At 46.7% G+C, this 16,909-nt stretch overlaps 26 non-coding genes across 26 annotated transcripts; 4 read left to right on the forward strand and 22 right to left on the reverse strand.

Moving 5' to 3' along the window:
* Positions 1-812: 812 nt before the first annotated feature.
* On the reverse strand, positions 813-886 carry trnat-agu (transfer RNA threonine (anticodon AGU)). Its single transcript has one exon. It is a non-coding gene; the product is annotated as a tRNA-Thr (tRNA).
* Positions 887-1,398: 512 nt separating this feature from the next.
* trnat-agu (transfer RNA threonine (anticodon AGU)) lies at positions 1,399-1,472 on the reverse strand. Its single transcript has one exon. It is a non-coding gene; the product is annotated as a tRNA-Thr (tRNA).
* A 502-nt stretch (positions 1,473-1,974) lies between these two features.
* trnat-agu (transfer RNA threonine (anticodon AGU)) lies at positions 1,975-2,048 on the reverse strand. Its single transcript has one exon. It is a non-coding gene; the product is annotated as a tRNA-Thr (tRNA).
* A 707-nt stretch (positions 2,049-2,755) lies between these two features.
* trnar-ucu (transfer RNA arginine (anticodon UCU)) lies at positions 2,756-2,845 on the reverse strand. The gene is given in 2 exon segments: positions 2,756-2,791; positions 2,809-2,845. It is a non-coding gene; the product is annotated as a tRNA-Arg (tRNA).
* An 80-nt stretch (positions 2,846-2,925) lies between these two features.
* trnat-agu (transfer RNA threonine (anticodon AGU)) lies at positions 2,926-2,999 on the reverse strand. The gene has a single exon. It is a non-coding gene; the product is annotated as a tRNA-Thr (tRNA).
* Positions 3,000-4,247: 1,248 nt separating this feature from the next.
* trnat-agu (transfer RNA threonine (anticodon AGU)) lies at positions 4,248-4,321 on the reverse strand. The gene has a single exon. It is a non-coding gene; the product is annotated as a tRNA-Thr (tRNA).
* A 73-nt stretch (positions 4,322-4,394) lies between these two features.
* trnar-ucu (transfer RNA arginine (anticodon UCU)) lies at positions 4,395-4,484 on the reverse strand. The gene is given in 2 exon segments: positions 4,395-4,430; positions 4,448-4,484. It is a non-coding gene; the product is annotated as a tRNA-Arg (tRNA).
* A 1,192-nt stretch (positions 4,485-5,676) lies between these two features.
* On the reverse strand, positions 5,677-5,750 carry trnat-agu (transfer RNA threonine (anticodon AGU)). Its single transcript has one exon. It is a non-coding gene; the product is annotated as a tRNA-Thr (tRNA).
* A 73-nt stretch (positions 5,751-5,823) lies between these two features.
* trnar-ucu (transfer RNA arginine (anticodon UCU)) lies at positions 5,824-5,913 on the reverse strand. The gene is given in 2 exon segments: positions 5,824-5,859; positions 5,877-5,913. It is a non-coding gene; the product is annotated as a tRNA-Arg (tRNA).
* Positions 5,914-7,178: 1,265 nt separating this feature from the next.
* On the reverse strand, positions 7,179-7,252 carry trnat-agu (transfer RNA threonine (anticodon AGU)). Its single transcript has one exon. It is a non-coding gene; the product is annotated as a tRNA-Thr (tRNA).
* A 684-nt stretch (positions 7,253-7,936) lies between these two features.
* trnar-ucu (transfer RNA arginine (anticodon UCU)) lies at positions 7,937-8,026 on the reverse strand. Its single transcript is given in 2 exon segments — positions 7,937-7,972; positions 7,990-8,026. It is a non-coding gene; the product is annotated as a tRNA-Arg (tRNA).
* A 1,335-nt stretch (positions 8,027-9,361) lies between these two features.
* Positions 9,362-9,435, reverse strand: trnat-agu (transfer RNA threonine (anticodon AGU)). The gene has a single exon. It is a non-coding gene; the product is annotated as a tRNA-Thr (tRNA).
* A 73-nt stretch (positions 9,436-9,508) lies between these two features.
* On the reverse strand, positions 9,509-9,598 carry trnar-ucu (transfer RNA arginine (anticodon UCU)). Its single transcript is given in 2 exon segments — positions 9,509-9,544; positions 9,562-9,598. It is a non-coding gene; the product is annotated as a tRNA-Arg (tRNA).
* A 397-nt stretch (positions 9,599-9,995) lies between these two features.
* trnat-agu (transfer RNA threonine (anticodon AGU)) lies at positions 9,996-10,069 on the reverse strand. The gene has a single exon. It is a non-coding gene; the product is annotated as a tRNA-Thr (tRNA).
* Positions 10,070-10,142: 73 nt separating this feature from the next.
* trnar-ucu (transfer RNA arginine (anticodon UCU)) lies at positions 10,143-10,232 on the reverse strand. Its single transcript is given in 2 exon segments — positions 10,143-10,178; positions 10,196-10,232. It is a non-coding gene; the product is annotated as a tRNA-Arg (tRNA).
* Positions 10,233-10,446: 214 nt separating this feature from the next.
* Positions 10,447-10,536, reverse strand: trnar-ucu (transfer RNA arginine (anticodon UCU)). The gene is given in 2 exon segments: positions 10,447-10,482; positions 10,500-10,536. It is a non-coding gene; the product is annotated as a tRNA-Arg (tRNA).
* Positions 10,537-11,243: 707 nt separating this feature from the next.
* Positions 11,244-11,317, reverse strand: trnat-agu (transfer RNA threonine (anticodon AGU)). Its single transcript has one exon. It is a non-coding gene; the product is annotated as a tRNA-Thr (tRNA).
* A 73-nt stretch (positions 11,318-11,390) lies between these two features.
* On the reverse strand, positions 11,391-11,480 carry trnar-ucu (transfer RNA arginine (anticodon UCU)). Its single transcript is given in 2 exon segments — positions 11,391-11,426; positions 11,444-11,480. It is a non-coding gene; the product is annotated as a tRNA-Arg (tRNA).
* Positions 11,481-11,560: 80 nt separating this feature from the next.
* trnat-agu (transfer RNA threonine (anticodon AGU)) lies at positions 11,561-11,634 on the reverse strand. Its single transcript has one exon. It is a non-coding gene; the product is annotated as a tRNA-Thr (tRNA).
* Positions 11,635-12,435: 801 nt separating this feature from the next.
* On the reverse strand, positions 12,436-12,509 carry trnat-agu (transfer RNA threonine (anticodon AGU)). Its single transcript has one exon. It is a non-coding gene; the product is annotated as a tRNA-Thr (tRNA).
* Positions 12,510-12,899: 390 nt separating this feature from the next.
* trnar-ucu (transfer RNA arginine (anticodon UCU)) lies at positions 12,900-12,989 on the reverse strand. The gene is given in 2 exon segments: positions 12,900-12,935; positions 12,953-12,989. It is a non-coding gene; the product is annotated as a tRNA-Arg (tRNA).
* Positions 12,990-13,216: 227 nt separating this feature from the next.
* Positions 13,217-13,306, reverse strand: trnar-ucu (transfer RNA arginine (anticodon UCU)). The gene is given in 2 exon segments: positions 13,217-13,252; positions 13,270-13,306. It is a non-coding gene; the product is annotated as a tRNA-Arg (tRNA).
* Positions 13,307-13,757: 451 nt separating this feature from the next.
* trnar-ucu (transfer RNA arginine (anticodon UCU)) lies at positions 13,758-13,847 on the forward strand. Its single transcript is given in 2 exon segments — positions 13,758-13,794; positions 13,812-13,847. It is a non-coding gene; the product is annotated as a tRNA-Arg (tRNA).
* Positions 13,848-14,708: 861 nt separating this feature from the next.
* trnar-ucu (transfer RNA arginine (anticodon UCU)) lies at positions 14,709-14,798 on the forward strand. The gene is given in 2 exon segments: positions 14,709-14,745; positions 14,763-14,798. It is a non-coding gene; the product is annotated as a tRNA-Arg (tRNA).
* Positions 14,799-15,025: 227 nt separating this feature from the next.
* Positions 15,026-15,115, forward strand: trnar-ucu (transfer RNA arginine (anticodon UCU)). The gene is given in 2 exon segments: positions 15,026-15,062; positions 15,080-15,115. It is a non-coding gene; the product is annotated as a tRNA-Arg (tRNA).
* A 390-nt stretch (positions 15,116-15,505) lies between these two features.
* trnat-agu (transfer RNA threonine (anticodon AGU)) lies at positions 15,506-15,579 on the forward strand. Its single transcript has one exon. It is a non-coding gene; the product is annotated as a tRNA-Thr (tRNA).
* Positions 15,580-16,909: the final 1,330 nt, after the last annotated feature.

The raw sequence follows: 16,909 nt of genomic DNA on the forward strand, positions 1-16,909 counted from the left end.
AGAAAAAACGACTCTGGTGGGACTCGAACCCACAACCTTTGAATGGCCACACACCTGCATCTAGAAGTATAATGCGCTATCCATTGCGCCACAGAGCCGAGTATGTGTTAAAGTTTTGACAGTTGCTCTTCAGCATGAGGCTGAATGTCATGACCTAACAACTGCTTACATAATAGAAAGGCACCGCTGGGATTTGAACCCAGGACTTCCTGTTTACTTGACAGGCGCTATGACCAGCTAAGCCACGGCGCCGTACCATGGCTTTTTACTATGGATTGGTGTCATTAGTGAGGAGCGATGAATTTTGTTGTTTTCAAAGAAAAAACGACTCTGGTGGGACTCGAACCCACAACCTTCGAATGGCCACACACCTGCGTCTAGACATCCAATGCGCTATCCATTGCGCACCAGAGCCCAGTATGTGTCAAAGTTTTGACAGTTGCTCTTCAGCAGGAGGCTAAATGTCATGACCTAAGAACAGTTTACATAAAGGAAAGGCACTGCTGGGATTTGAACCCAGGATTTCCTGTTTACTAGACAGGCGCTATGACCAGCTAAGCCACGGCGCCATGCCATGGCTTTTTACTGTGGATTGGTGTCATTAGTGAGGAGCGATGAATTTTGTTGTTTTCAAAGAAAAAACGACTCTGGTGGGACTCGAACCCACAACCTTCGAATGGCCACACACCTGCGTCTAGATGTCCAATGCGCTATCCATTGCGCCACATAGTCCAGTACGTGTTAAAGTTTTGACAGTTGCTCTTCAGCAGGAGGCTTAATGTCATGACCTAACAACTGCTTACATAAAGGAAAGGCACCGCTGGGATTTGAACCCAGGACTTCCTGTTTACTAGACAGGCGCTATGACCAGCTAAGCCACGGCGCCACGCCATGGCTTTTTACTGTGGACTGGTGTCTTTAGTGAGGAGCAATGAATTTTGTTGTTTTCAAAGAAAAAACGACTCTTGTGGGACTCGAACCCACAACCTTTGAATGGCCACACACCTGCGTCTAGATGTCCAATGCGCTGTCCACTGCGCACCAGAGCCCAGTATGTGTTAAAGTTTTGACAGTTGCTCTTCAGCATGAGGCTGAATGTCATGACCTAACAACTGCTTACATAATAGAAAGGCACCGCTGGGATTTGAACCCAGGACTTCCTGTTTACTAGACAGGCGCTATGACCATTAGTGAGGAGCGATGAATTTTGTTGTTTTCAAAGAAAAAACGACTCTGGTGGGACTCAAACCCACAACCTTCGAATGGCCACACACCTGGTTCTAGAAGTCCAATGCGCTATCCATTGCGCCACAGAGCCCAGTATGTGTTAAAGTTTTGACACTTGCTCTTCAGCATGAGGCTGAATGTCATGACCTAACAACTGCTTACATAGTAGAAAGGCACCGCTGGGATTTGAACCCAGGACTTCCTGTTTACTAGACAGGCGCTATGACCAGCTAAGCCACGGCGCCACGCCATGGATTTTTACTGTGGATTGGTGTCAATAGTGAGGAGCGATGAATTTTGTTGTTTTCAAAGAAAAAATGACTCTGGTGGGACTCAAACCCACAACCTTTGAATGTCCACACACCTGCTTCTAGATGTTCAATGCGCTATCCATTGGGCCACATATTCCAGTACGTGTTAAAGTTTTGACAGTTGCTTTTCAGCAGGAGGCTTAATGTCATGACCTAACAACTGCTTACATAAAGGAAAGGCACTGCTGGGATTTGAACCCAGGACTTCCTGTTTACTAGACAGTCGCTATGACCATTAGTGAGGAGCGATGAATTTAGTTGTTTTCAAAGAAAAAACGACTCTGGTGGGACTCGAACCCACAACCTTTGAATGGCCACACACCTGCGTCTAGATGTCCAATGCGCTATCCATTGCGCACCAGAGCCCAGTATGTGTTAAAGTTTTGACAGTTGCTCTTCAGCAGGAGGCTGAATGTCATGACCTAACATAACAGAAAGGCACCGCTGGGATTTGAACCCAGGACTTCCTGTTTACTAGACAGGCGCTATGACCAGCTAAGCCACGGCGCCGCGCCATGGCTTTTTACTGTGGATTGGTGTCATTAGTGAGGAGTGATGAATTTTGTTGTTTTCAAAGAAAAGACGACTCTAGTGGGACTCGAACCCACAAACTTTGAATGGCCACACACCTGCGTCTAGAAGTCCAATGCGCTATCCATTGCACCACAGAGCCCAGTATGTGTTAAAGTTTTGACAGTTGCTCTTCAGCAGGAGGCTAAATGTCATGACCTAACAACTGCTTACATAAAGGAAAGGCACCGCTGGGATTTGAAACCAGGACTTCCTGTTTACTAGACAGGCGCTATGACCAGCTAAGCTACAGCTCCACGCCCTGGCTTTTTACTGTGGATTGGTGTCATTAGTGAGTAGCGATGAATTTTGTTGTTTTCAAAGAAAAAATGACTCTGGTGGGACTCGAACCCACAACCTTTGAATGACCACACACATGTGTCTAGAAGTCCAATGCGCTATCCATTGCGCCACAGAGCTCAGTATGTGTTAAAGTTTTGACAGTTGCTCTTCAGCATGAGGCTGAATGTCATGACCTAACAACTGCTTACATAATAGAAAGGCACCGCTGGGATTTGAACCCAGGACTTCCTGTTTACTAGACAGGCGCTATGACCAGCTAAGCCACAGCGCCGTACCATGGCTTTTTACTGTGGATTGGTGTCTTTAGTGAGGAGCGATGAATTTTGTTGTTTTCAAAGAAAAAATGACTCTGGTGGGACTCGAACCCACAACCTTTGAATGGCAACTCACCTGCATCTAGAAGTCCAATGCGCTATCCATTGCGCCACAGAGCCCAGTATTTGTTAAAGTTTTGACAGTTGCTCTTCAGCATGAGGCTGAATGTCATGACCTAACAACTGCTTACATAATAGAAAGGCACCGCTGGGATTTGAACCCAGGACTTCCTGTTTACTAGACAGGCGCTATGACCAGCTAAGCCACGGCGCCGTACCATGGCTTTTTACTGTGGATTGGTGTCATTAGTGAGGAGCGATGAATTTTGTTGTTTTCAAATAAAAAATGACTCTGGTGGGACTCGAACCCACAACCTTTGAATGGCAACACACCTGCGTCTAGAAGTCCAAGGCGCTATACATTGCGCCACAGAGCTCAGTATGTGTTAAAGTTATCCATTGCGCCACAGAGCCCAGTATTTGTTAAAGTTTTGACAGTTGCTCTTCAGCATGAGGCTGAATGTCATGACCTAACAACTGCTTACATAATAGAAAGGCACCGCTGGGATTTGAACCCAGGACTTCCTGTTTACTAGACAGGAGCTATGACCAGCTAAGCCACGGCGCCGTACCATGGCTTTTTACTGTGGATTGGTGTCATTAGTGAGGAGCGATGAATTTAGTTGTTTTCAAAGAAAAAACAACTCTGGTGAGACTCGAACCCACAACCTTTGAATGGCCACACACCTGTGTCTAGAAGTCTAATGCACTATCCATTGCGCCACAGCGCTCAGTATGTGTTAAAGTTTTGACAGTTGCTCTTCAGCAGGAGGCTGAATGTCATGACCTAACATAACAGAAAGGCACCGCTGGGATTTGAACCCAGGACTTCCTGTTTACTAGACAGGCGCTATGACCAGCTAGGCCACGGCGCTGTACCATGGCTTTTTACTGTGGATTGGTGTCTTTAGTGAGGAGCGATGAATTTTGTTGTTTTCAAAGAAAAAATGACTGTGGTGGGACTCAAACCCACAACCTTTGAATGGCAACACACCTGCATCTAGAAGTCCAATGCGCTATCCATTGCGCCACAGAGCCCAGTATGTGTTAAAGTTTTGACAGTTGCTCTTCAGCAGGAGGCTGAATGTCATGACCTAACATAACAGAAAGGCACCACTGGGATTTGAACACAGGACTTCCTGTTTACTAGACAGGCGCTATGACCAGCTAAGCCACGGCGCCGTACCATGGCTTTTTACTGTGGATTGGTGTCATTAGTGAGGAGCAATGAATTTTGTTGTTTTCAAAGAAAAAACGACTCTGGTGGGACTTGAACCCACAACCTTTGAATGGCCACACACCTGCGTCTAGAAGTCCAATGCGCTATACATTGCGCCACAGAGCTCAGTATGTGTTAAAGTTATCCATTGCGCCACAGAGCCCAGTATTTGTTAAAGTTTTGACAGTTGCTCTTCAGCATGAGGCTGAATGTCATGACCTAACAACTGCTTACATAATAGAAAGGCACCGCTGGGATTTGAACCCAGGACTTCCTGTTTACTAGACAGGCGCTATGACCAGCTAAGCCACGGCGCCGTACTATGGCTTTTTACTGTGGATTGGTGTCATTAGTGAGGAGCGATGAATTTTGTTGTTTTCAAAGAAAAAATGACTCTGGTGGGACTCAAACCCACAACCTTTGAATGGCAACACACCTGCATCTAGAAGTCCAATGCGCTATCCATTGCGCCACAGAGCCCAGTATTTGTTAAAGTTTTGACAGTTGCTCTTCAGCATGAGGCTGAATGTCATGACCTAACAACTGCTTACATAATAGAAAGGCACCACTGGGATTTGAACCCAGGACTTCCTGTTTACTAGACAGGCGCTATGACCAGCTAAGCCACGGCGCCGTACCATGGCTTTTTACTGTGGATGAATGTCATGACCTAACAACTGCTTACATAATAGAAAGGCACCGCTAGGATTTGAACCCAGGACTTCCTGTTTACTAGACATGCGCTATGACCAGCTAAGCCACGGCACCGCGCCATGGCTTTTTACTGTGGATTGGTGTCATTAGTGAGGAGTGATGAATTTTGTTGTTTTCAAAGAAAAAACGACTCTAGTGGGACTCGAACCCACAACCTTTGAATGACCACACACATGCGTCTAGAAGTCCAATGCGCTATCCATTGCGCCACAGAGCTCAGTATGTGTTAAAGTTTTGACAGTTGCTCTTCAGCATGAGGCTGAATGTCATGACCTAACAACTGCTTACATAATAGAAAGGCACCGCTGGGATTTGAACCCAGGACTTCCTGTTTACTAGACAGGCGCTATGACCAGCTAGGCCACGGCGCTGTACCATGGCTTTTTACTGTGGATTGGTGTCTTTAGTGAGGAGCGATGAATTTTGTTGTTTTCAAAGAAAAAATGACTGTGGTGGGACTCAAACCCACAACCTTTGAATGGCAACACACCTGCATCTAGAAGTCCAATGCGCTATCCATTGCGCCACAGAGCCCAGTATGTGTTAAAGTTTTGACAGTTGCTCTTCAGCAGGAGGCTGAATGTCATGACCTAACATAACAGAAAGGCACCACTGGGATTTGAACACAGGACTTCCTGTTTACTAGACAGGCGCTATGACCAGCTAAGCCACGGCGCCGTACCATGGCTTTTTACTGTGGATTGGTGTCATTAGTGAGGAGCAATGAATTTTGTTGTTTTCAAAGAAAAAACGACTCTGGTGGGACTTGAACCCACAACCTTTGAATGGCCACACACATGCGTCTAGAAGTCCAATGCGCTATACATTGCGCCACAGAGCTCAGTATGTGTTAAAGTTATCCATTGCGCCACAGAGCCCAGTATTTGTTAAAGTTTTGACAGTTGCTCTTCAGCGTGAGGCTGAATGTCATGACCTAACAACTGCTTACATAATAGAAAGGCACCGCTGGGATTTGAACCCAGGACTTCCTGTTTACTAGACAGGCGCTATGACCAGCTAAGCCACGGCGCCGTACTATGGCTTTTTACTGTGGATTGGTGTCATTAGTGAGGAGCGATGAATTTTGTTGTTTTCAAAGAAAAAATGACTCTGGTGGGACTCAAACCCACAACCTTTGAATGGCAACACACCTGCATCTAGAAGTCCAATGCGCTATCCATTGCGCCACAGAGCCCAGTATTTGTTAAAGTTTTGACAGTTGCTCTTCAGCATGAGGCTGAATGTCATGACCTAACAACTGCTTACATAATAGAAAGGCACCACTGGGATTTGAACCCAGGACTTCCTGTTTACTAGACAAGCGCTATGACCAGCTAAGCCACGGCGCCGTACCATGGCTTTTTACTGTGGATGAATGTCATGACCTAACAACTGCTTACATAATAGAAAGGCACCGCTAGGATTTGAACCCAGGACTTCCTGTTTACTAGACAGGCGCTATGACCAGCTAAGCCGCGGAGCCGTACCAAGGCTGTTTACTGTGGATTGGTGTCATTAGTGAGGAGCGATGAATTTAGTTTTCAAAGAAAAAACGACTCTGGTTGGACTCGATCACACAACCTTTGAATGGCCACACACCTTCGTCCAGAAGTCCAATGCGCTATCCATTGCGCCACAGAGCCCAGTATGTGTTAAAGTTATGACAGTTGCTCTTCAGCAGGAGGCTAAATGTCATGACCTAACAACTGCTTACATAAAGGAAAGGAACCGCTGGGATTTGAACCCAGGACTTCCTGTTTACTAGACAGGCGCTATGACTAGCTAAGCCACGGCTTTTTACTGTGGATTGGTGTCATTAGTGAGGAGTGATGAATTTTGTTGTTTTCAAAGAAAAAACGACTCTAGTGGGACTCGAACCCACAACCTTTGAATGACCACACACATGCGCCGTACCATGGCTTTTTACTGTGGATTGGTGTCATTAGTGAGGAGCGATGAATTTAGTTGTTTTCAAAGAAAAAACAACTCTGGTGAGACTCGAACCCACAACCTTTGAATGGCCACACACCTGTGTCTAGAAGTCTAATGCGCTATCCATTGCGCCACAGAGCTCGGTATGTGTTAAAGTTTTGACAGTTGCTCTTCAGCAGGAGGCTGAATGTCATGACCTAACATAACAGAAAGGCACCGCTGGGATTTGAACCCAGGACTTCCTGTTTACTAGACATGCGCTATGACCAGCTAAGCCACGGCACCGCGCCATGGCTTTTTACTGTGGATTGGTGTCATTAGTGAGGAGTGATGAATTTTGTTGTTTTCAAAGAAAAAACGACTCTAGTGGGACTCGAACACACAACCTTTGAATGACCACACACATGCGTCTAGAAGTCCAATGCGCTATCCATTGCGCCACAGAGCTCAGTATGTGTTAAAGTTTTGACAGTTGCTCTTCAGCATGAGGCTGAATGTCATGACCTAACAACTGCTTACATAATAGAAAGGCACCGCTGGGATTTGAACCCAGGACTTCCTGTTTACTAGACAGGCGCTATGACCAGCTAAGCCACGGCGCCGTACCATGGCTTTTTACTGTGGATTGGTGTCATTAGTGAGGAGCGATGAATTTAGTTGTTTTCAAAGAAAAAACAACTCTGGTTAGACTCGAACCCACAACCTTTGAATGGCCACACACCTGTGTCTAGAAGTCTAATGCGCTATCCATTGCGCCACAGAGCTCGGTATGTGTTAAAGTTTTGACAGTTGCTCTTCAGCAGGAGGCTGAATGTCATGACCTAACATAACAGAAAGGCACCACTGGGATTTGAACCCAGGACTTCCTGCTTACTAGACAGGAGCTATGACCAGCTAAGCCACGGCGCCGTACCATGGCTTTTTACTGTGGATTTGTGTCATTAGTGAGGAGCGATGAATTTAGTTGTTTTCAAAGAAAAAACAACTCTGGTGAGACTCGAACCCACAACCTTTGAATGGCCACACACCTGTGTCTAGAAGTCTAATGCGCTATCCATTGCGCCACAGAGCTCGGTATGTGTTAAAGTTTTGACAGTTGCTCTTCAGCAGGAGGCTAAATGTCATGACCTAACAACTGCTTACATAAAGGAAAGGAACCGCTGGGATTTGAACCCAGGACTTCCTGTTTACTAGACAGGCGCAATGACCAGCTAAGCCACGGCTTTTTACTGTGGATTGGTGTCATTAGTGAGGAGCGATGAATTTTGTTGTTTTCAAAGAAAAAATGACTCTGGTGGGACTCGAACCCACAACCTTTGAATGGCCACACACCTGCGTCTAGAAGTCCAATGCGCTATCCATTGCGCCACAGAGCCCAGTATGTGTTAAAGTTTTGACAGTTGCTCTTCAGGAGGAGGCTAAATGTCATGACCTAACAACTGCTTACATAAAGGAAAGGCACCGGTGGGAGTTGAACCCAGGACTTCCTGTTTACTAGACAGGCGCTATGACCAGCTAAGCCACAGCGCCACGCCATGGCTTTTTACTGTGGATTGGTGTCATTAGTGAGGAGCGATGAATTTTGTTGTTTTCAAAGAAAAAAACGACTCTGGTGGGACTCGAACACACAACATTTGAATGGCCACACACCTGCGTCTAGAAGTCCAATGCACTATCCATTGCGCCACAGAGCCAACAGTATGTGTTAAAGTTTTGACAGTTGCTCTTCAGCATGAGGCTGAATGTCATGACCTAACAACTGCTTACATAATAGAAAGGCACCGCTGGGATTTGAACCCAGGACTTCCTGTTTACTAGACAGGCGCTATGACCAGCTAAGCCACGGAGCCGTACCATGGCTGTTTACTGTGGATTGGTGTCATTAGTGAGGAGCGATGAATTTAGTTTTCAAAGAAAAAATGACTCTGGTTGGACTCGATCACACAACCTTTGAATGGCCACACACCTGCGTCTAGAAGTCCAATGCGCTATCCATTGCGCCACAGAGCCCAGTATGTGTTAAAGTTATGACAGTTGCTCTTCAGCAGGAGGCTAAATGTCATGACCTAACAACTGCTTACATAAAGGAAAGGAACCGCTGGGATTTGAACCCAGGACTTCCTGTTTACTAGACAGGCGCTATGACCAGCTAAGCCACGGCACCACTCCATGGCTTTTTACTGTGGACTGGTGTCTTTAGTGAGGAGCGATGAATTTTGTTGTTTTCAAAGAAAAGATGACTCTGGTAGGACTCGAACCCACAACCTTGGAATGGCCACACACCTGCGTCTAGAAGTCCAATGTGCTATACATTGCGCCACAGAGCTCAGTATGTGTTAAAGTTTTGACAGTTGCTCTTCAGCATGAGGCTGAATGTCATGACCTAACAACTGCTTACATAATAGAAAGGCACCGCTGGGATTTGAACCCAGGACTTCCTGTTTACTAGACAGGCGCTATGACCAGCTAAGCCACGGAGCCGTACCATGGCTGTTTACTGTGGATTGGTGTCATTAGTGAGGAGCGATGAATTTAGTTTTCAAAGAAAAAATGACTCTGGTTGGACTCGATCACACAACCTTTGAATGGCCACACACCTGCGTCTAGAAGTCCAATGCGCTATCCATTGCGCCACAGAGCCCAGTATGTGTTAAAGTTATGACAGTTGCTCTTCAGCAGGAGGCTGAATGTCATGACCTAACATAACAGAAAGGCACCGCTGGGATTTGAACCCAGGACTTCCTGTTTACTAGACAGGCGCTATGACCAGCTAAGCCACGGCGCCGTACCATGGTTTTATACTGTGGATGGGTGTCATTAGTGAGGAGCAATGAATTTTGTTGTTTTCAAAGAAAAAATGACTCTGGTGGGATTCGAACCCACAACCTTTGAATGGCCACACACCTGCGTCTAGAAGTCCAATGCGCTATCCATTGCGCCACAGAGCCCAGCATGTGTTAAAGTTTTGATAGTTGCTCTTCAGCATGAGGCTGAATGTCATGACCTAACAACTGCTTACATAATAGAAAGGCACCCCTGGGATTTGAACCCAGGACTTCCTGTTTACTAGACAGGCGCTATGACCAGCTAAGCCACGGCGCCGTACCATGGCTTTTTACTGTGGATTGGTGTCATTAGTGAGGAGCGATGAATTTTGTTGTTTTCAAAGAAAAAATGACTCTGGTGGGACTCGAACCCACAACCGTTGAATGACCACACACATGCGTCTAGAAGTCCAATGCGCTATCCATTGCGCCACAGAGCTCAGTATGTGTTAAAGTTTTGACAGTTGCACTTCAGCATGAGGCTGAATGTCATTACCTAACAACTGCTTACATAATAGAAAGGCACCGCTGGGATTTGAACCCAGGACTTCCTGTTTACTAGACAGGCGCTATGACCAGCTAAGCCACGGCGCCGTACCATGGCTTTTTACTGTGGATTGGTGTCTTTAGTGAGGAGCGATGAATTTTGTTGTTTTCATAGAAAAAAAGACTCTGGTGGGACTCGAACCCACAACCTTTGAATGGCAACTCACCTGCATCTAGAAGTCCAATGCGCTATCCATTGCGCCACAGAGCCCAGTATGTGTTAAAGTTATGACAGTTGCTCTTCAGCAGGAGGCTAAATGTCATGACCTAACAACTGCTTACATAAAGGAAAGGAACCGCTGGGATTTGAACCCAGGACTTCCTGTTTACTAGACAGGCGCTATGACCAGCTAAGCCACGGCTTTTTACTGTGGATTGGTGTCATTAGTGAGGAGCGATGAATTTTGTTGTTTTCAAAGAAAAAATGACTCTGGTGGGACTCGAACCCACAACCTTTGAATGGCCACACACCTGCGTCTAGAAGTCCAATGCGCTATCCATTGCGCCACAGAGCCCAGTATGTGTTAAAGTTTTGACAGTTGCTCTTCAGGAGGAGGCTAAATGTCATGACCTAACAACTACTTACATAAAGGAAAGGCACCGGTGGGATTTGAACCCAGGACTTCCTGTTTACTAGACAGGCGCTATGACCAGCTAAGCCACAGCGCCGCGCCATGGCTTTTTACTGTGGATTGGTGTCATTAGTGAGGAGCGATGAATTTTGTTGTTTTCAAAGAAAAAAACGACTCTGGTGGGACTCGAACACACAACATTTGAATGGCCACACACCTGCGTCTAGAAGTCCAATGCACTATCCATTGCGCCACAGAGCCAACAGTATGTGTTAAAGTTTTGACAGTTGCTCTTCAGCATGAGGCTGAATGTCATGACCTAACAACTGCTTACATAATAGAAAGGCGCCGCTGGGATTTGAACCCAGGACTTCCTGTTTACTAGACAGGCGCTATGACCAGCTAAGCCACGGCACCACTCCATGGCTTTTTACTGTGGACTGGTGTCTTTAGTGAGGAGCGATGAATTTTGTTGTTTTCAAAGAAAAGATGACTCTGGTAGGACTCGAACCCACAACCTTGGAATGGCCACACACCTGCGTCTAGAAGTCCAATGTGCTATACATTGCGCCACAGAGCTCAGTATGTGTTAAAGTTTTGACAGTTGCTCTTCAGCAGGAGGCTGAATGTCATGACCTAACATAACAGAAAGGCACCGCTGGGATTTGAACCCAGGACTTCCTGTTTACTAGACAGGCGCTATGACCAGCTAAGCCACGGCGCCGTACCATGGTTTTTTACTGTGGATGGGTGTCATTAGTGAGGAGCAATGAATTTTGTTGTTTTCAAAGAAAAAATGACTCTGGTGGGACTCGAACCCACAACCTTTGAATGGCCACACACCTGCGTCTAGAAGTCCAATGCGCTATCCATTGCGCCACAGAGCCCAGCATGTGTTAAAGTTTTGATAGTTGCTCTTCAGCATGAGGCTGAATGTCATGACCTAACAACTGCTTACATAATAGAAAGGCACCGCTGGGATTTGAACCCAGGACTTCCTGTTTACTAGACAGGCGCTATGACCAGCTAAGCCACGGCGCCGTACCATGGCTTTTTACTGTGGATTGGTGTCATTAGTGAGGAGCGATGAATTTTGTTGTTTTCAAAGAAAAAATGACTCTGGTGGGACTCGAACCCACAACCGTTGAATGACCACACACATGCGTCTAGAAGTCCAATGCGCTATCCATTGCGCCACAGAGCTCAGTATGTGTTAAAGTTTTGACAGTTGCACTTCAGCATGAGGCTGAATGTCATTACCTAACAACTGCTTACATAATAGAAAGGCACCGCTGGGATTTGAACCAATGACTTCCTGTTTACTAGACAGGAGCTATGACCAGCTAAGCCACGGCGCCGTGCCATGGCTTTTTACTGTGCATTGGTGTCATTAGTGAGGAGCGATGAATTTTGTTGTTTTCAAAGAAAAAACGACTCTGGGGGGACTCGAACCCACAACCTTTGAATGGCCACACACCTGCGTCTAGAAGTCCAATGCGCTATCCATTGCGCCACAGAGCCCAGTATGTGTTAAAGTTTTGACAGTTGCTCTTCAGCATGAGGCTGAATGTCATGACCTAACAACTGCTTACATAATAGAAAGGCACCGCTGGGATTTGAACCCAGGACTTCCTGTTTACTAGACAGGCGCTATGACCAGCTAAGCTGCGGCGCCGCGCCATGGGACTCGAACCCACAACCTTTGAATGGCCACACACCTGCGTCTAGAAGTCTAATGCGCTATCCATTGCGCCACAGAGCCCAGTATGTGTTAAAGTTTTGACAGTTGCTCTTCAGCAGGAGGCTAAATGTCATGACCTAACAACTGCTTACATAAAGGAAAGGCACCGCTGGGATTTGAACCCAGGACTTCCTGTTTACTAGACAGGCGCTATGACCAGCTAAGCCACGGTGCCGCGCCATGGCTTTTTACTGTGCATTGGTGTCATTAGTGAGGAGCGATGAATTTTGTTGTTTTCAAAGAAAAAATGACCCTGGTGGGACTCGAACCCACAACCTTTGAATGACCACACACCTGCGTCTAGAAGTCCAATGCACTATCCATTGCGCCACATAGCCCAGTTTGTGTTAAAGTTTTGACAGTTGCTCTTCAGCATGAGGCTGAATGTCATGACCTAACAACTGCTTACATAATAGAAAGGCATCGCTGGGATTGGAACCCAGGACTTCCTGTTTACTAGACAGGCGCTATGACCAGCTAAGCCACGGCGCCACGCCATGGCTTTTTACTGTGGATTGGTGTCATTAGTGAGGAGCGATGAATTTTGTTGTTTTCAAAGAAAAAATGACTCTGGTGGGACTCGAACCCACAACCTTTGAATGGCCACACACCTGCGTCTAGAAGTCCAATGCGCTATCCATTGCGCCACAGAGCCCAGTATGTGTTAAAGTTATGACAGTTGCTCTTCAGCATGAGGCTGAATGTCATGACCTAACAACTGCTTACATAATAGAAAGGCACCGCTGGGATTTGAACCCTGGACTTCCTGTTTACTAGACAGGCGCTATGACCAGCTAAGCCACGGCACCACGCCATGGCTTTTTACTGTGGATTGGTGTCATTAGTGAGGAGCAATGAATTTTGTTGTTTTCAAAGAAAAAATGACTCTGGTGGGACTCGAACCCACAACCTTTGAATGGCCACACACCTGCGTCTAGAAGTCCAATGCGCTATCCATTGCGCCACAGAGCCCAGTATGTGTTAAAGTTTTGACAGTTGCTCTTCAGCATGAGGCTGAATGTCATGACCTAACAACTGCTTACATAATAGAAAGGCACCGCTGGGATTTGAACCCAGGACTTCCTGTTTACTAGACAGGCGCTATGACCAGCTAAGCTGCGGCTAAGCTAAGCTGGACTTCTAGACGCAGGTGTGTGGCCATTCAAAGGTTGTGGGTTCGAGTACCACCAGAGTCGTTCTTTCTTTGAAAACAACAAAATTCATCGCTCCTCACTAATGACACCAATCCACAGTAAAAAGCCATGGCGTGGCGCCGTGGCTTAGCTGGTCATAGCGCCTGTCTAGTAAACAGGAAGTCCTGGGTTCAAATCCCAGCGGTGCCTTTCTATTATGTAAGCAGTTGTTAGGTCATGACATTCAGCCTCATGCTGAAGAGCAACTGTCAAAACTTTAACACATACTGGGCTCTGTGGCGCAATGGATAGCGCATTGGACTTCTAGACGCAGGTGTGTGGCCATTCAAAGGTTGTGGGTTCGAGTCCCACCAGAGTCGTTTTTTCTTTGAAAACAACAAAATTCATCGCTCCTCACTAATGACACCAATCCACAGTAAAAAGCCATGGCGTGGCGCCGTGGCTTAGCTGGTCATAGCGCCTGTCTAGTAAACAGGAAGTCCTGGGTTCAAATCCCAGCGGTGCCTTTCCATTATGTAAGCAGTTGTTAGGTCATGACATTCAGCCTCATGCTGAAGAGCAACTGTCAAAACTTTAACACATACTGGGCTCTGTGGCGCAATGGATAGCGCATTGGACTTCTAGACGCAGGTGTGTGGCCATTCAAAGGTTGTGGGTTCGAGTACCACCAGAGTCGTTCTTTCTTTGAAAACAACAAAATTCATCGCTCCTCACTAATGACACCAATCCACAGTAAAAAGCCATGGCGTGGCGCCGTGGCTTAGCTGGTCATAGCGCCTGTCTAGTAAACAGGAAGTCCTGGGTTCAAATCCCAGCGGTGCCTTTCTATTATGTAAGCAGTTGTTAGGTCATGACATTCAGCCTCATGCTGAAGAGCAACTGTCAAAACTTTAACACATACTGGGCTCTGTGACGCAATGGATAGCGCATTGGACTTCTAGACGCAGGTGTGTGGCCATTCAAAGGTTGTGGGTTCGAGTCCCCCCAGAGTCGTTTTTTCTTTGAAAACAACAAAATTCATCGCTCCTCACTAATGACACCAATCCACAGTAAAAAGCCATGTCATGGCGCCGTGGCTTAGCTGGTCATAGTGCCTGTCTAGTAAACAGGAAGTCCTGGGTTCAAATCCCAGCGGTGCCTTTCTATTATGTAAGCAGTTGTTAGGTCATGACATTCAGCCTCATGCTGAAGAGCAACTGTCAAAACTTTAACACATACTGGGCTCTGTGGCGCAATGGATAGCGCATTGGACTTCTAGACGCAGGTGTGTGGCCATTCAAAGGTTGTGGGTTCGAGTCCCACCAGAGTCGTTTTTTCTTTGAAAACAACAAAATTCATCGCTCCTCACTAATGACACCAATCCACAGTAAAAAGCCATGGCGTGGCGCCGTGGCTTAGCTGGTCATAGCGCCTGTCTAGTAAACAGGAAGTGCTGGGTTCAAATCCCAGCGGTTCCTTTCTATTATGTAAGCAGTTGTTAGGTCATGACATTCAGCCTCATGCTGAAGAGCAACTGTCAAAACTTTAACACAAACTGGGCTTTGTGGCGCAATGGATAGCGCATTGGACTTCTAGACGCAGGTGTGTGGCCATTCAAAGGTTGTGGGTTCGAGTCCCACCTGAGTCATTTTTTCTTTGAAAACAACAAAATTCATCGCTCCTCACTAATGACACCAATCCACAGTAAAAAGCCATGGCGTGGCGCCGTGGCTTAGCTGGTCATAGCGCCTGTCTAGTAAACAGGAAGTGCTGGGTTCAAATCCCAGCGGTTCCTTTCTATTATGTAAGCAGTTGATAGGTCATGACATTCAGCCTCATGCTGAAGAGCAACTGTCAAAACTTTAACACAAACTGGGCTTTGTGGCGCAATGGATAGCGCATTGGACTTCTAGACGCAGGTGTGTGGCCATTCAAAGGTTGTGGGTTCGAGTCCCACCCGAGTCATTTTTTCTTTGAAAACAACAAAATTCATCGCTCCTCACTAATGACACCAATGCACAGTAAAAAGCCATGGCGCGGCACCGTGGCTTAGCTGGTCATAGCGCCTGTCTAGTAAACAGGAAGTCCTGGGTTCAAATCCCAGCGGTGCCTTTCCTTTATGTAAGCAGTTGTTAGGTCATGACATTTAGCCTCCTGCTGAAGAGCAACTGTCAAAACTTTAAGACATACTGGGCTCTGTGGCGCCGTGGCTTAGCTGGTCATAGCGCCTGTCTAGTAAACAGGAAGTCCTGGGTTCAAATCCCAGCGGTGCCTTTCCATTATGTAAGCAGTTGTTAGGTCATGACATTCAGCCTCATGCTGAAGAGCAACTGTCAAAACTTTAACACATACTGGGCTCTGTGGCGCAATGGATAGCGCATTGGACTTCTAGACGCAGGTGTGTGGCCATTCAAAGGTTGTGGGTTCGAGTACCACCAGAGTCGTTCTTTCTTTGAAAACAACAAAATTCATCGCTCCTCACTAATGACACCAATCCACAGTAAAAAGCCATGGCGTGGCGCCGTGGCTTAGCTGGTCATAGCGCCTGTCTAGTAAACAGGAAGTCCTGGGTTCAAATCCCAGCGGTGCCTTTCTATTATGTAAGCAGTTGTTAGGTCATGACATTCAGCCTCATGCTGAAGAGCAACTGTCAAAACTTTAACACATACTGGGCTCTGTGGCGCAATGGATAGCGCATTAGACTTCTAGACGCAGGTGTGTGGCCATTCAAAGGTTGTGGGTTCGAGTCCCATGGCGCGGCGCCGTGGCTTAGCTGGTCATAGCGCCTGTCTAGTAAACAGGAAGTCCTGGGTTCAAATCCCAGCGGTGCCTTTCTATTATGTAAGCAGTTGTTAGGTCATGACATTTAGCCTCCTGCTGAAGAGCAACTGTCAAAACTTTAACACATACTGGGCTCTGTGGCGCAATGGATAGCGCATTAGACTTCTAGACGCAGGTGTGTGGCCATTCAAAGGTTGTGGGTTCGAGTCCCACCAGAGTCGTTTTTTCTTTGAAAACAACAAAATTCATCGCTCCTCACTAATGACACCAATCCACAGTAAAAAGCCATGGCGTGGCGCCGTGGCTTAGCTGGTCATAGCGCCTGTCTAGTAAACAGGAAGTGCTGGGTTCAAATCCCAGCGGTTCCTTTCTATTATGTAAGCAGTTGTTAGGTCATGACATTCAGCCTCATGCTGAAGAGCAACTGTCAAAACTTTAACACAAACTGGGCTTTGTGGCGCAATGGATAGCGCATTGGACTTCTAGACGCAGGTGTGTGGCCATTCAAAGGTTGTGGGTTCGAGTCCCACCCGAGTCATTTTTTCTTTGAAAACAACAAAATTCATCGCTCCTCACTAATGACACCAATGCACAGTAAAAAGCCATGGCGCGGCGCCGTGGCTTAGCTGGTCATAGCGCCTGTCTAGTAAACAGGAAGTCC

This window comes from Brachyhypopomus gauderio, unplaced genomic scaffold, assembly GCF_052324685.1.
Source record: "Brachyhypopomus gauderio isolate BG-103 unplaced genomic scaffold, BGAUD_0.2 sc98, whole genome shotgun sequence".
Classification (NCBI taxonomy): domain Eukaryota; kingdom Metazoa; phylum Chordata; class Actinopteri; order Gymnotiformes; family Hypopomidae; genus Brachyhypopomus; species Brachyhypopomus gauderio.